This window comes from Nicotiana tomentosiformis, chromosome 1 (assembly GCF_000390325.3).
Source record: "Nicotiana tomentosiformis chromosome 1, ASM39032v3, whole genome shotgun sequence".
Lineage (NCBI taxonomy): Eukaryota > Viridiplantae > Streptophyta > Magnoliopsida > Solanales > Solanaceae > Nicotiana > Nicotiana tomentosiformis.
This window is the reverse complement of record NC_090812.1, coordinates 16,385,222-16,401,654: the sequence shown is the minus strand read 5'-3', so window position 1 is coordinate 16,401,654 and position 16,433 is coordinate 16,385,222.

Here is a 16,433-nt window from a genome sequence, read left to right as displayed (position 1 = left end):
AGTTCAGGACTACATGTCCTTAACTTTTTTACTTGTAACTCTAAGTTCAGGACTACCTGTCCTTAACTTTTTAACTTGTAGCTCTAAGTTCAGGACTACATGTCCTTAACTTTTAAACTTGTATCTCTAAGTTCAGGACTACATGTCCTTAACTTTTTAACTTGTAACTCTAAGTTCAGGACTACCTGTCCTTAACTTTTTAACTTGTAACTCTAAGTTTAGGACTACATGTCCTTAACTTTTTAACTTGTACCTCTAAGTTCAGGACTACATGTCCTTAACTTTTTAACTTGTAACTCTAAGTTCAGGACTACCTGTCCTTAACTTTTTAACTTGTAGCTCTAAGTTCAGGACTACATGTCCTTAACTTTTTAACTTGTAACTCTAAGTTCAGGACTACCTGTCCTTAACTTTTTAACTTGTAGATCTAAGTTCAGGACTACATGTCCTTAACTTTTTAACTTGTAACTCTAAGTTCAGGACTACCTGTCCTTAACTTTTTAACTTGTAGATCTAAGTTCAGGACTACATGTCCTTAACTTTTTAACTTGTAACTCTAAGTTCAGGACTACCTGTCCTTAACTTTTTAACTTGTAGCTCTAAGTTCAGGACTACATGTCATTAACTTATAAGCAGCTAATATTCTGATTCTTATTTTAAATACTATCTCACAGGCTTTAAAGAAAAACCTAGGATCAAAGATTGATACTTTATTGAAACTTCTTGACAAACCTCATGAAAGGACCATAGAGAGAGAACCTAGTGTTCTAATTAACAAAGATGCAGTTGATGATCAACGTGATGATATAGATGTGCATGTAGAAGATCATTATGAAAGCGATTATAGAGATTTCGAAACGGCATCCACCCAAACTAATTAGCCTTTTCGTTAATTGTATTAAAGTGTATTACAAATACTATTTTTTTTTATTAGTATTTTTTTTCTTACCTTTCTCTTTTCTTTCTTATTTTTTATTTTCTTCTCTGTTTCTTTTTTCAATTTTTCTTCATTCGTATTCTCTATTTTTTTTTTATGTTTTCTTGTTGTACAGAGTTTTAATGGAATTCATGATTTCAATCGTTTTAACTTAGAAATTTCCTTTCATGCTGCATAATTGGTGTTCAAATTGAAATTGTCAATCAATAAATTTTGAATTTGTTTGACTTTCCACCATTGACCGCCATTAAAAAGCTTTGAAGCTTTGAAATCGAATTTGGATTTTTAAAAAACATTATTTCTTTGGATTGAGTGTTGTTGCAAACAAGTGGGAATATTGTTTGGAGTTTATATCTCAATTTTGAGAGTATTTTGGTGAAGATTAGACTTGATTTTGGCCGAATTTCAGATTGAAACTCGGGAAAAAAAACATGGCATACAATATACTTACGAAATTGTAGTAAAGTTGTATTATAATTGTATGTAAATTATATTTTAGTTGTATAATGTATGAATCGTTGTATAAAACTTGTATTTAAGTAATCAATACTATCTTTTTATTTAAAATTGTTGATATGTATCAAAATTATATTAAGAGAGTAAGTTTTTATTGGAATTTTAGAGAGGAATAAACACGCACCACATACAAAATATATACAAATCAGATACAAAAATATACAAAAGACATATTGTATAAAATTTGTATAAAAAATATATTTAAGTTGTATGTTATTGAAGTTGTATTTAATTTGGTAGAAATAATATATGAAAGTTGTAGATAAGTTTTAAAATATATAATTAGTTGTATGAATTTTATTTTTACTATGTATAAATCAGATACAAAATATACAGAAGACATATTGTATAAAATTTATATAAAAATTATATTTAAGCTGTATGATATTGTAGTTGTATTTAACCAGGTAGAAATAATGTATGAAAGTTGTAGATAAGTTACAAATAAGTTGTATAATGTATAATTAGTTGTATGAAATTTATTTTTACTATGTATGTTATTGTAGATATTCAAATTTGCATGAAATTTGTATGAAATTTGTTTTTAATTTGTATGTTGATGTACCATATATTGTTCTTTTCTCAGTTGATTTATTAACGAAAGAAAAGTAGAGAATGAATTCCAATTCGACACATGTACACTGATTCATATTTGTTTGAACGGAAAAACTTGAATATTCACGGGAACCGAATGATTTGGATGGAGTGAAGCGAAAAGAAAGGGAGTTAGGTCAGAAATTCCTCGTGGATGTCGATGCTTGGATGGATTGTCACGACCCGAAATTTCCACCTTCGGGACCGTGATTGCGCATAACATTTCATTTGCTAGGCAAGCCAACGTTAGAATAATATTATCTATTTTAAAACATTTTTTAAATTTATTAATAACAAGGAAACAAATGCGGAAGTAAGGTCTTAAATGTAATGAATAATCCATAAAAATAACGTTATCTAAATGCCATCCCATAATTGGTGTCACAAGTGCACGAACTCCTAGAATAATACAAATAAAGGTCTGAATGAAATAAAGGTGTCTGAAAACAAACACACAACTAAAGTAAAGTAGACGGGGACTTCATAACTGCGGACGCCGTGCAGTTATACCTCAAGTCTCCTCTGGTAGCTGAAATCCGAGCAAGTCTATGGTACGCCGTTGGGACCAACTCCGAAATCTGCACAAGAAGTGCAGAGTGTAGTATCAGTACAACCGACCTCATGTACTGGTAAGTGCCAAGCCTAATCTCGATGAAGTAGTGACGAGGCTAAGGCAGGTCACTTACATTAACATGTACGCAATAATAGTAATAACCAAAACAATATAATTAAATCAGGTAACTCATTTCTAATGGTTGAAGCCAACTCAGCAGTCATAACCAATTATTATTTCAATCAATTTTCGTTGCAGCGTGCAACTCGCTCCCACAACATATTTATTTTTAATCCTCCCATATATTTATTTCAATCAAGTATATATAGACTTTTAAATAAGTCTGTTGCGGCGTGCAACCCGATCCCCCAATATGGACTTTTAAACAAGTCTGTTGCGGCGTACAACCCGATCCCCAATATAGACTTTTAATAAATTTTGTTGCGGCGTGCAACCCGATCCCCCAATATGGACTTTTAATAAAGTCTGTTGCGGCGTGCAACCCGATCCCCCAATATATTCATTTACCAATTCTTATAGAAAAAATTGCCCCCAATAAATGCAATAATTAATATAAAATTATAAGACAACAAACATACAATAATTATGATTTAATTATGAAACACACAATGACAAATAATAATTTATTATGGAAATCATGGAGAAAATAGGCAGTTTAATATTTAATATGCTAAATGTCAAGTAGCAACTAATGCACATAAATCAAATAAGCATGTAGCAATTATTGCAGGAATTCAAGAACTAATATTTGACAAATAATAGAAGAGAAACAATTATCATAACAATTAATTCGTGTATTAAAACAAATTTAGGATTTTCAAATAATTATGCAAACAATTAATTTGACGACGTATAGGCACTCGTCACCTCGCCTATACGTCGTTCACATGCATTTCACAAGGTTAACCACAACACTTACCTCACTTTGCAATTTCAATCAATTACTCGACCACAACTTTTCCTTTTAAATTTGACTCCAAAAGCTTCAAATTTATTCACAAACAATTCGATATACTCAATACGAATCATAGGAATTAATTCCAAAAATATGGTTGAAAAGATCTTTTGTTTTCCTGCCATTTTGTGAGTCAGTTGCTCCTGTGTTCTCCTTCTTGTTGTTGCCCTCTTGCTTTGACTTAATCTTGGAGCAGCACAAAAATGTCCAATTTCTCTGATAGTTTTTTTCTTGTCCAAGTCTAGGACTGCTCCTGGAAGTAGTCGGGATATTATTATTTGGGGATGTCATTCTGCCGTTGTGTTGGCGGATTGAATTGTTATTATTTATATAAATAGTATTGGATTTGAAAGATCCTTGATTTAATTTCCTTTATGACAGTGCATGTTCATGCAATTTGATCATATTAGATCTATGTAAATGATACAACAATTGGCAAAGATCCCAGATTAAATTTCCCTTATGACACTGTTCTTGATTTATTCTCTGTAATTATTGCAACATTTAGTTTTCTGGTCTTGCAAGCCTTTGAAAATATTGGCGTAGAATTAAAATATTAGAGGATTGATTCTTGAGAAACATAATTGATTACTTATTATCTCCAGCGTTCCTTTCGAGAAAGAATGTTACATGTTCCAAAATTATTCATTGCATCAAAACAAGTTATTTACAACTATAAAGTTATAAAATAAAAAAGAGAGAATCCTAATATCAACTTTCGCAATGGTTAAGCTGCATTTTGCCATATATACTTGGATTTCTCCGTTTTCTCTTGCCTTTTGTCGTTTGAGTCTATTAATAGCAATTAATAATGCAACTGTGCAATTTATTAATTACTCCATTAGCAAAGCATGTCCTAGCTCTAAACACTGCAGATTTTCCAAAACCTACTCAAAGATTCTCCAATTACAAAACGAAAGGTCTATGTTCAAGTCCACCTAGTTAAGTCATCACGAAAAAGCAGAGGCTAAGCCAAAACATCTGCTTTGTACCTGCATCTGAAGACAGACAGAGAAGTTTAGCATTTAGCCACTATAAGCTTCAAACATGCTATACTAGCCAATAACAAACATGACAGTGTGTGTGTGTGTGTGTAAACCCTCAAAAGCAGCAATAACAATAATGCGCTACTTAGAACAAGTTTGACATATGAACTGAAAACATCACAAGTGCAATCAAGAATGTTTTGAAACAAGGAGAGCTTTTATGTTATCAACATTGATTTTTGCAAGAGATGGGAACAGTAAAAAACAACCAACAAGCACTTGAATCATGGCAACAGAAGCAAATTTCTTTCATACTGATGTACATCCCCTGAGATTGTGGAGTTAATGATTCTAACAAGCAAGGGAAATACCAGTATTACAAGAATCAATTTGCCAAACACATCGTTACTAGTATATTCAAACTTCTCCAAGTTATGTTGGATAGGAAGTAGATCTGGCAAGAAACATTCCTTGCATAATAGTTGTGAATCCATGTTATAACCGAGATTTGGTTACATTAGTGAAGACATAGAGAAAACACCAAAAGGTAGACACCTGATATGTCACAGAGCTGGAACACTAAGTAGCTGATAGATCTAAAAATTAAGACAAGCCAAGGCATGCGTTAGTGCCGAGCATCTACACCACCTTGCAATTGGAGTTGGTTTAAATCATACCTCAATTAAGAAAAGACCCTCCCTCTAAAAATTGTCATGCGAACGAAATTGAGTTGTAGTTATAAACTTAAGGTATTTTGGATTTGAATATCTTATTAGCACTACAGCAAATGATTCATAATAGGATCATCTTTAGATTGGATTTTCCCAATCTTGTTAGGCAAACAAGAACAAACTCATAGCTGCTGCTAAGCATGAGCCACTGAGATTCTTTTATAAAATTCTTTATTATTTAGATGAAACGCTAGCTTTACTTAACCATTAAGAACCACAAAAACTAAGTCTCGCAGCACACGTGTTATATTTCCCATCTGCAGTGGTGAAGTTTATAATCAAATTCTATATCCAATTATGCTAGAGTATCACAAGAAAAAAACCCCTATAGTATCATGCCACTAAATGGATACAGGAGGAATATGCACACAACTAAGATCAGCATTCTTCTCCTCTTCCCATGTCAAACAAAAAAAAAAATCGGCATCACAGAGAAGTAGATAGTGAAGTACATAAAGCCAGCGATATAATATATTATTATACATGTGTAATGTCCTAGTAATCTTTAATACGAAATAAGTATTTTTACGCCAGTAAGCATGATGAGATGAGCTTAAATGGAGCGATATGGGACGATGAAGATTCATATAGTCACCTCAACTTGCCTGGGACTGAGGCATAATAGTTGTTTGTAAGTCAGTAAGCATGATATAAAGGAAAAAACATATGCCTAGATGCACGAAATTTTGTCGATGAGACAGATAAATGCGTAAGCAGAGTAAGATAGAAAACATAAGTGAGTAGTTGCTGCATCTCACTAGCAGGGGAGCTCTCGCCTGAAAAAGGAACGTTCATAACTGAGTCCAATAAACAAATAACAGTTGCTAATACAGCATATCTGCATTTCAAGAGAAAGGGAATCTTGTTTAGATGAGACAACATCATCTTACCAAAAAATTGAAAGTCGAGTTTTCAGGAATAACATTGAGATAAGGACCTCATAAATTGACAATAAAAGTGCCAAGCAGAAGATAAGAATGATGGTGTTCAGAAAGTCTTATGGGAATTTCTTGGAAACTGCTTTTCTTTTAATCTTCTTTTGGGAAAAGCAGGTAATTAAAAAGTAGATTAACTTATAAAAGAGGGTTAAAGTGATAACATTCAGAATTTTGGGGCTGTTGTAGAAGTTGGTTCAATTTTGGTTTGAGTAAAACAAAACCACCAAAAGGTTGTTTTTTTGTTTTCTTTTGATTTTGTTTTTTGTTTGTTCTCTACAATGTTGTCCTAATAAGCAAACGGACATAATTTCTTCTTTTAGAGATCCTTTTTTCAGGGCCAAACATTGCCTTAAGACACTTGAGCTTTTGCAAGGCGCACAACATAGTGGTGAAGTTTTTGGCTGCGCCAAATGTCAGAATCAAGGAGCCAAAGGCTAAACGAAAATTTGCAAGGAAATTGCCAGCTTTATGTTAATATCTATACCTTCTCAGTTAGCTTCACGAGATAAGGCATGCATGCCAAATAGGAAAAATGTATCCAATTATCAGCCACCTGTGTATGTACTTCAACTCCCACCTGCAGACTGTCAATCACACCATCTTGAATTTAGGCAAAACGGTTTATTTGATTATTGTACTAGTGCAAGGGGAAATAAATGTAAAAAAACAGAATTGGAAAGAAACTGAATGCAGTCTTTATTTTCTGTATATGCTCAGTAGTGTAATCTGAGGACCTTCGGATTTTTCAATACAAAATCTGATTCCCACAATTGCAGACTATTACTGCATATACATCCTTGTAATTAGGCAACTCTTTTATTTGCTCCCTGTTATATTTGAATTATCATCTTGAAACTATTTAAAGCTCTCTTGCCTTAAGATTCGTTGCTTAACAAGCCTTGACCACTACACAAAAAGCCTAAAATTATGAAGATTCACCAAATCCAGCTTTCACACCCCACCCCCACCACTTTTCGAAGAGAATCTAAGACTTCTCTCATTGGGGGTAATGGTGGAAATAGTTGAGAAAATTATAGTAATTAAAGTTGATGAGCTGTCATAAGGGAAAACAGAATAGTTCATAATAGATCGAAGTTAATGACAACTCTATACTGATTCATCTTGCCATGAAAATAACCAGCTGTAGTCTACCGATTTCTTATCTGTTTACATATCTTGTGATTTGTCACCTCACTAAGACATTTTAACAGCAGCACATTCAACCTGATTTGAACTGGAATCATTCAAAAACAGATTTCATGGTTAGAGAAGGGCCATGTTTCCATTGTGGCATCGAGCGTAAGTTCTATTAACCACCTATATTCCACCTTTTGTGTTTATCAATAATCTCATGCTTTAAAAGGGTACTTCATTCAGTAATGCATAGAATTTTCGTTCCTGATCTTCAGCAAATAAAATTTGAAGGCTCACATGCATGAAACACTAAGTACCCAAATTTCCCTAAATTGCCTATCTGCTAAACATAAAACATAGAGTACTTTATCTCTCTCACCTCTCGAGCCAAATGTTAATTGATTTCCAGTACAGCAGCCATTAGTCAAACAGGAGCTGAGGTCATCTAGGATAAATTGCAGATTTGGTCCCCCAATCCCTAGCATTCATTCACAGTTAGTCCCCCTTTATTTAATATTTTGGCAACCGTGGTCCTTAATTTCTAGATGATGTATATTCCGAACTTTTTTTTGAGCAAAAGTTGTTCATATACAGATCGATTTAGAACAGCAAGCAACATGGAGGGGAAAGGTCCTGAATGAATGTATGCTATTCTTGAGCTACTTTAAATCGAGATACAACTTAATTAAGTAAATAAAAGTGTGCTCTCTCTAGCAACTTAAGCTTTTAGATGAGATGGTCACACACTTCACCGTGATATCAGAGCAGGCAGAGGTCCTGGGTTCGAGTCTCACCGCTACCTAATAACCAAAAAAGAATTTTCACGTGTTTGGCTCATCAAAAAGAATCAAGCCCGCACGTGAGCGGGCGTGTTGAATTTCCACTTGTTTGGCTCATCAAAAAGAATCAAGCCCGCACGTGAGCGGGCGTGTTGAAGACATAATTAAGTAAATAAAAGTATGCTCTCTCTCTAACAACTTAACCTTTTAGATGAGATGGTCACACACTTCAAAACTTCATTCACACAATTGTCCAGAGTCCATACTTTCTAGAAACTTAATGACCATAAACTAAGAAGTTTATATTTGCTCAGAGTGCTCAAAGAACGGGCTGGTCGTTCCCTATCTATCCAGTTATTAATGTTCACACTATGTAATAAGTCTTTAATTGTATACTTGTCATGGCTATGGTCCAGCGCTTTCGATACTATGACAAGCCATGAATCTGGACAACTCTTTTCCTTCAACGAGGGAGTGATGAAACCAAAATAAAAGATATTGACATCGTTTACATATTTCTATTTGACATGAGGTCTTCCAATAGTAAGGTATCCTTTAAAATCCTGCAGGCCCTCAAACCATTAACAGACTTGAAGTACTGAAGGTTACGTCTGAGAAAAATAAAAGCAAGCAGGTGCCATTCAGCTAGAGGACATATGAGTAAACTGAAGTGAATAGGCTTGAGACTGTATCTATGGTTACCTACAAACTCCTTATAAATAAAATGCAATTAAATGCAGTTTGACAAGACTTAACCTAGTTTTATATGGTTCCTTAACATGGTGTGAAACTGCAAATACCAAAACAGTTGACACATCCTAAATGTTGATGCATGTTTTACGGAGAGATATTTCCCCTTGTTTTACCCAAAAATTTCCTGTGCTCCTCGCTTTAGATACTTTTAGATCATAGCACTTTTCATTCTTGTGGCATATATTCTATAGCTTTTTTACAGGTAATCTTAATTGTCAATGATCATCGTGCTTTAGTTTCTGAGATAAGTTTCTGACCTGTATGAACATATTCATATTTTGTACCAAGTTTCAACACTAATGAATTGTAAACTCATACAGAAACCCCCCTTTGGAGAACAGGACCACCTGAAAAACCAGTGCTCTGCAATGCATGTGGATCAAGATGGCGAATTAGGGGGACTCTAGATGATTATTTTCCCAAACTTGCAAACAGAGAAACTCAAAGCTATCAATTACCTTCTGAGATGAAGCCGCATGTCTTAGCTCGTGAAGACCAAAAGCTAGAAGTTGAACCAGAGGTTGCTGGAAAGGATGGCTCTTCAGCTTGTCTTGAAGAGGAAATGAATAACATATCAAGCTTAGGATCAGCAGGATCATCTTCGGACAACTGCATACAGATGGAAGAAACAAATGGTAAAATAATTTCATTTATACATAGAGCACTTCTCTTGGAAAATATGACACACATTCTGAATCAAATCCTTTCTTAAGCACAAGGGTTATGAAAAAGGTAGGAAGCTATTAGCTTCCTATTCAATTTCAGGCGAATGATTTTCTTCTGGTTGATAATAAGCCCAAAACTCTCAGCATAGTTCGAAAAACATTATGAGAGAGAGATGCAATCAGGCAACCAAATCTCTTTAGATTCGCCTTCCCAAAAAATAATCATGCAGTGCATCTTCTTCTGATTCAAAATAAAAGGACAAAGACATTTTCCCCCAATATTATTATTGAATCCATCTAAGAACTTTTCTTCTTCCAATGGTTACATTTGATTCCCCCCAAACCCCCAAAAATTTAAAAAAAAAAAAAAAAAAAAAGCGAAAACAGAGGAAGAGTCTTCAGACCCTACACAACAAATTTACCAATTAAACAGAATTTTCATCAGTATTCTCCCACTTTCCAAGTGGTTGTTTTATGTTAGGATTTCATCAGTACCTAATACTCAAAAGGATTGCTACATTAGGAGCTTTAAGCCAACTCGACATGCATATATCAAATTCACCTTGAATGACAGTCTGATTTATTCTTATGCAGGAAAGTCTTTTCATTTTCGATTATTGTGATGTGTTTATCAAATTATGCAATGTCTAATCACATCTGAGGTCTTACCAAATAAGCAGTAGGGGTGCAATCACCATATGATACTCTATAAACTAAATATTGGGTTTCTTTCTTGCTCATAGGCCATTAATTATAGTGTCTCCCTAAGCTTCAAAAACTTACTTTTTTTTACACAATAAACTGACATTGCTAAACTTCAGGTAATTTGGATTCTCAATAATTAAGATATGAACTGATCAGTCCAATTATACCTTAACCATACAAATAATAAAAGCTTAACCCATAAAAAAAAGGTCTAATAAACTGATACCTAATTGTTTTGCATGCGCTAACGTTCACCTTTTATTAGGAGAAGCAGACAAAGATCCTCTCTGGAATCCTGATAGTGTCCCGAGAAAAAAGAGATCAGAGCTTAGACAACAAATTTTGTCACCTGTTGAAAGACTCCAGAGGCAACTTTATTATATTCTACAGGAACCAGACTTTGAGAATATATCAGCCATTGATGAAAATATTCTAATTTATGACAGGAACAAAAATATTCCTCCTAATGAGATTGGTATTGGAGCTATGCTGCTCGTATCACCAACTACTACTACAGAACACTCGACATCTCTATCAACAACGGCAGAAGATAATGCCTCTTCCTCAATGAATGTTCCTATAGAAAATTCATATCTGTAAGTGAATTTTGGGATGCATGCATAAGGTTCAAGTGGTATGTGAAGCCAACTCTTATTGTCATAGCTAGTGCAATGTTGGTTTAAAAAGGGGGCTGTTCCAGCTTTACTTGATGTCCCAAACGGGCAATGCACAACAACTTGGGTATTTTAAGACCATCTAATTTGCCAGATGTCGTGCATACATTTTTTCAACATGTCAATTCTGTTTTTCGGATGCATTTAACATGTCAATTCCCATGTTTGTCAGCACGTCCTTATCTAGTAGTTTGTTAGTTTGGGTGGACTCGATGGTAGACTTGCAGTGTAACATCTCAAAGGGCATTTGACTTACAGATGCTTGTCATTACAACTGTAATGGCTTGCTTTATACTTTGTTTCAGGATAAGCAATAATGTACTAGATCATGTGGCTATGCAAAATGAAACTACTGCAAACGAGGGTGGAAAAGCAAAAGCACGTGAAAATAGACTCGCTCCACATCATATGGATACTACATCAAGGGTATGTCAATATATTGTTCTCTACGATAATGCTGCTATTGAATCTTCTTCTGTATAGGGAGATGAAAGTCTGATTATCGAAGAAATAGGTATGTCGGCTTTAGGATAAGGCATGCTGAACCACAAGATGTTTCAAAATTAAGTTGACTAAAAAGTCTCTTCAATCTCCTTTTATGTTATAAAAACAAGTCGATAAGCCACTACACCTTTCAATGAATTTACACTAAAGAGAAGCTAGAGACCCATCAACACATTCCCTCCCAGTTATATGATCAACGGGATCAGTCGGCTAGAGAGCAGGGCTATTCTTCTTCCTGGGAGACAAAGTCGTCCCTTCTACTGGCCGAACCCTCAGTTCGGGGGCCTTCGTCAACATGTTACGAAGCTCCGGTCTTCGGTGGGTCACCATTACTTGACTTAGAAAGGTGAACATCTGGGCAAGGGAAAGCGCAGTGCGCCCGGTGCAAATGGCTTTCTTTTTTCATGATATACCAATCAGAACGGAGGGTCCTACCTGCGTACATGATTGATAGAATCACTACGTAGGGGGGCGGTCAACTTGATGCGGGAGAGGCATGAGTGCAGTTCGATCTTGTGGTGTATTCGTTTGTAGTGAGTAGGGCCTCTTTCTCGTTGATCAGTTCGCCTCCGCTCTATTGAAAAGTAGGAATTCCTACGGCGGTTTTGTCAACAAACGCGTCTCGGGCCGGATTGACTAACCTAACCCACCCTTAAGGAGATTTTTCCATAGATGGGTGTCCGTTTTAGTGTGATTTACGAAGGCTAGGCTAGGTTTGGTAATATCCAAAACAAATTAAAAGAGGTCGGGGTCGATAGGTGGCAGTTGGCAAGGAATTTGATCCCCCCAAAAAAAGGGGGAAGTCGCGGTCGAACTCTTATTCTGGAAATAAGTCGGGGCCCTTTTACCAACTCTACCATATAGAAGATGATAGAGGGCTAACTATCGTTGCCTTGCACAAGACGGTGCCCTTTCACTTCGAGTTCCTTCCTTCGTAGTCAAATCTGATGATACGCTTTGGCGATGTTACCTAACAAATAAAAGGCCTGCTAGGTGATCGAATCGCCCGGGTCAGGAGGACTCACTCACTCACCTACTCCTTATCTATTTAATACTTTTTTCTATCTACTTAATTTAAAAGGCGACCCGCCGCCCCAGGCTATAAGCAAAGATACAGTTCTTGTACTACTTGATTGATCGGTAAGAAAGAGCTTCCGTATGAAATGGAAGACTCTTGTATGTACGGTAACCCTCTCTTCCGCTATTGGTGGACTGTTGCACAGAAAGGGCAACAGAAGCAACCTTTCTTGGCGCGCTTTTCAAGCGCTTAGCTTCTGCTAGTGGCGGGGCGGCAAGGCCATGTTGTTCAGTTGGAAGCCTAAGCCAAGAAGGTACGAACAATCGAGGAGCAATTAAGACTCTGATTCACAAAATGCCCTAGAGTAGCAACATGGCACTCTTCAAAAAAGATTTATACTCTTATATTAGTAGGTAGACCTTGAATAAATTATGAAGTAGACATGGCAAAAGCAAAAAGACACCACTCCTTGGTGGCATGCAACTACGTGTACCTGCTACTCTAGCAACCAGCATTGCAGAAACCGTAGAAAATGGATCGCCTATTCACAACCAAAAAAACTTCTTAAAGTGTCAGAAAGTAAAATATATTACTCCATAAAAAGGGAAATGGGACGCGGAAGAACTGAGAACATCAAAATCTGTCATTCTTTTGAACAGTGGCAGACCAATGCAAATGATGATAACTGAAAAAAATAAGGAAACAAAGCGATTCATGGGACTGTATAAGCATATCTTAGGCTCAGGAGCATAATACAACTGAAAAAGGCTACTTTTGGGTTGTACTTTTGTATCCTAAGTTTCGTTTGAATCTTAGGATGCTTGATCTACTAAATTAATTACTTGGTCCAAAAAGGAAGTAGAAATGGCGGAAGAGATAAATTTTATGCCAAAAAGGAAAAGGACAATGGTGGAGTGAAGATATTCAACTATATCTCAAGCAAAAAAATGAATCTTGATGGCTATATTTCCTAACATAACATGATAGCTTAAACTAAACTTGCAACTGAGGATTTCAAAGTCAGAAAGTATACCTGCTTGCTGTCTTTCGGAATAACTTTCCTTCTTTCCAGGCAAGCTTATTTATTGTACTTTTGCTTCACGGGCATGTTTGTGACATTACAACTACATCCAGAGCCAATGGTATAGCACATAGCTAATGGGCATGTAGTTTCACTAATATTGTTGTTCCACACACCATATAAAGATCCTGTACTTATCAAAATAATTATTATCATTATCAGCAAAACAAATTATTTTGAAAACACAGTCTTGTGCTAAACTACAATAGATCAAACAAGAAATTAGTATTAAAGTCTCTTACAAGAGTGTGCTCCCTAATCCTGAAAGGGATCGCCTCCTACATTTAAAAATTCGTTTACAATATTAATCTTGTAGAAAAAATTTAATCATATCAAGTTCCTCTTAGCCAAAACGATCAGAGACATAAGGCATTTATATACTACTACCTCTAATCCAGTTTAAATGTCTATTAAGTTTATGGCACACCCATTAAGAAAACCATTTAATAACAATAATTATAAGGGTTATTTGACAATGTTACACTTTATATCTCTTCAAGTTACCCTTTATCGCTCCTCAGACTTTTTATGTCAATATTATTAGAGCAAGGCTAGATTTGGAAAAAAATAATTAATGTCTTCTTGGTGTCATAAAATGACACTTTGGCAAAATTTTGAAAAGCTACAACGACATTTAAAATGGTCCGGAGATGGTACTATTTCTTTGATATGGTAAACCTAACCCCAAACCTCGTACCCGGAGCCCGATAGTGGCTCTTTTCTCAGGTTTCTCCATTGGTGCATCGAACCCAATATTTGTCACGTCCCAAACTACCCCCTAGACGTGACTGGCATCCAGCTAACACTACCCACTAGGCGAACCAATTCATGTACTCTTAACCTTTTATATAAGCATTGAGAGAAACACGTACTAGTCCAAACGCATTAAATATTACTAAATACGAAATAATTATCCAACTAAAACCATAATTTATTTATAAATTCTAATGAGCACTCAAATAATAAATCTCTAACCCAAATTTCATATTAAGACCATGGATCACCTAACAGAGTAATAGAAGTTTAATTGACGGGCATGCAAACCCGAACGAAATAATAGACATAAGATAGGTAGAGCTGAAATAGCGGCCTACACGAATAGTTCCGCAGCTCACTTTAGCAATAGAATCCACTCAACGAACTCGTTAGCCACTAGCCTCGTCCTCAGCAACAGTATCTACATGGACATGCAGGTAAGGAATGAGTTATACGTAAATATAACCAAGTAAGATCTTCGACCCGCCACTTTAAATACTCCTGGAACAAGTGTTAGAAAATAAAAATACACAACGAGCAGAGAAATAATATGCACAGAAAGTCTTTCATCATATAATTACTCCATAAGGTCCAAACAATTATTCAGTAACAACAATATATATATCTCAGCACAATCTATACTAAGGACTTGTCATAAACGACAGTAAAGAAAATTAACCGAACACCCCAACGAATCCACGGCAGCATACACAATGCTCCAACTCTACCACGGCGGCATACGCAATGCCCTAAATATATTACGGCAGCAAAGACATAATTTCTAACGCCCTAACGCCATAGCACGAGGCTACGCCACGCCACAAATCACTTATTAAATAATTTCAGCTTTTTCACAAAATAATACATATTTGCGGCTGGTCTAAGACTACCGATTCTGTCAAGCACACGCTGGTCCCAACACATGGACCAGGCAGACAAAACATATTTTCAAAACAGGTTTTGGAAAAGCAAGTATCAAAGCTTAAGTCCCACTTACCTCGCTAACGGGAGTGCCCCAACCTTGCAACGTCTAAAACACCAAACAAACGGCCTCCAATGGTTTCAATCTATTCAAAATATTGAACAACACGTCCTCTACGTGAAAAAATCTCACAATTTTAGAACAAGACAAAATTAAAGTCAACCCTCGGCCTAATTAATAAAAACAATTACGCAATTAAATGCCAAACGAGGGACTGTAACGCTGCAGTGGTAACGTCCCAGAAGAACTTCACGTGGTTGTACCATTGTTTTCTTTCTACCATGCAAAATCCCATAACTTTCATATAATAGTTAAATTCCCAATCATTGTTCATTACTTGTTCATTACTATAATAATTTCTCCACATCCTTGTCTTAATTATTGTTAACATATACATGGTAACAATATTACTCATATTAGTTCACTACACTACTGAAGCGTAGGAGTATATATAAATTACTTGGATTCTTTCTACCATAGTTAAAGACAATTAATTGTTACTGCCCCTAGTTTCTCAAGTCAAATTAGCTTAATTATATTACATTAGAATATACCATATTAACCTTGCTATGTCAACAACAACACTTAATCATCCTTTAGCCACCAATGTTCTAAGACAGTAAAGTCCAAATAATTCCTTCATACACCAGTTTAGTTTGCAATCCCACGCTACGTAATTTTACAAGCTTACAAATTATTGCTATAACATTTGGTCATGTAATTATCACCCTAATCATTGGCTTATACACTTTATTATAACCAAAAGAATCAATTCAAAAGACATAACAAAGTTTAGTATTACCTGAACTTTGGTTTCTTCTTAATTTGGTGTGGATTCCATAGAGGATCCTTGGCTGTCGTTTTCCAAGCCAACGTGTGTTCTTTCTTTTCTTTTTTTTCTTTTTTTTCTCATAGTAGGGAACTTGAATTTCCATCTATATACCCTAGAGTAAGTTTACATGACCCACTAGTAAATTGTGGGCCTGACACACTTTACATCTTTACAAAAAAATTAACCAAAGTCACTTACTTTAAATTCTTAATTTGTAAACTAGCCACTTGTTAATACACTATCTTATCTTGTATACTAGCTTAGTATTTGACTTAATAGCTACAAATAAAATTAATTCTTAAATCTCACAATTAATAAT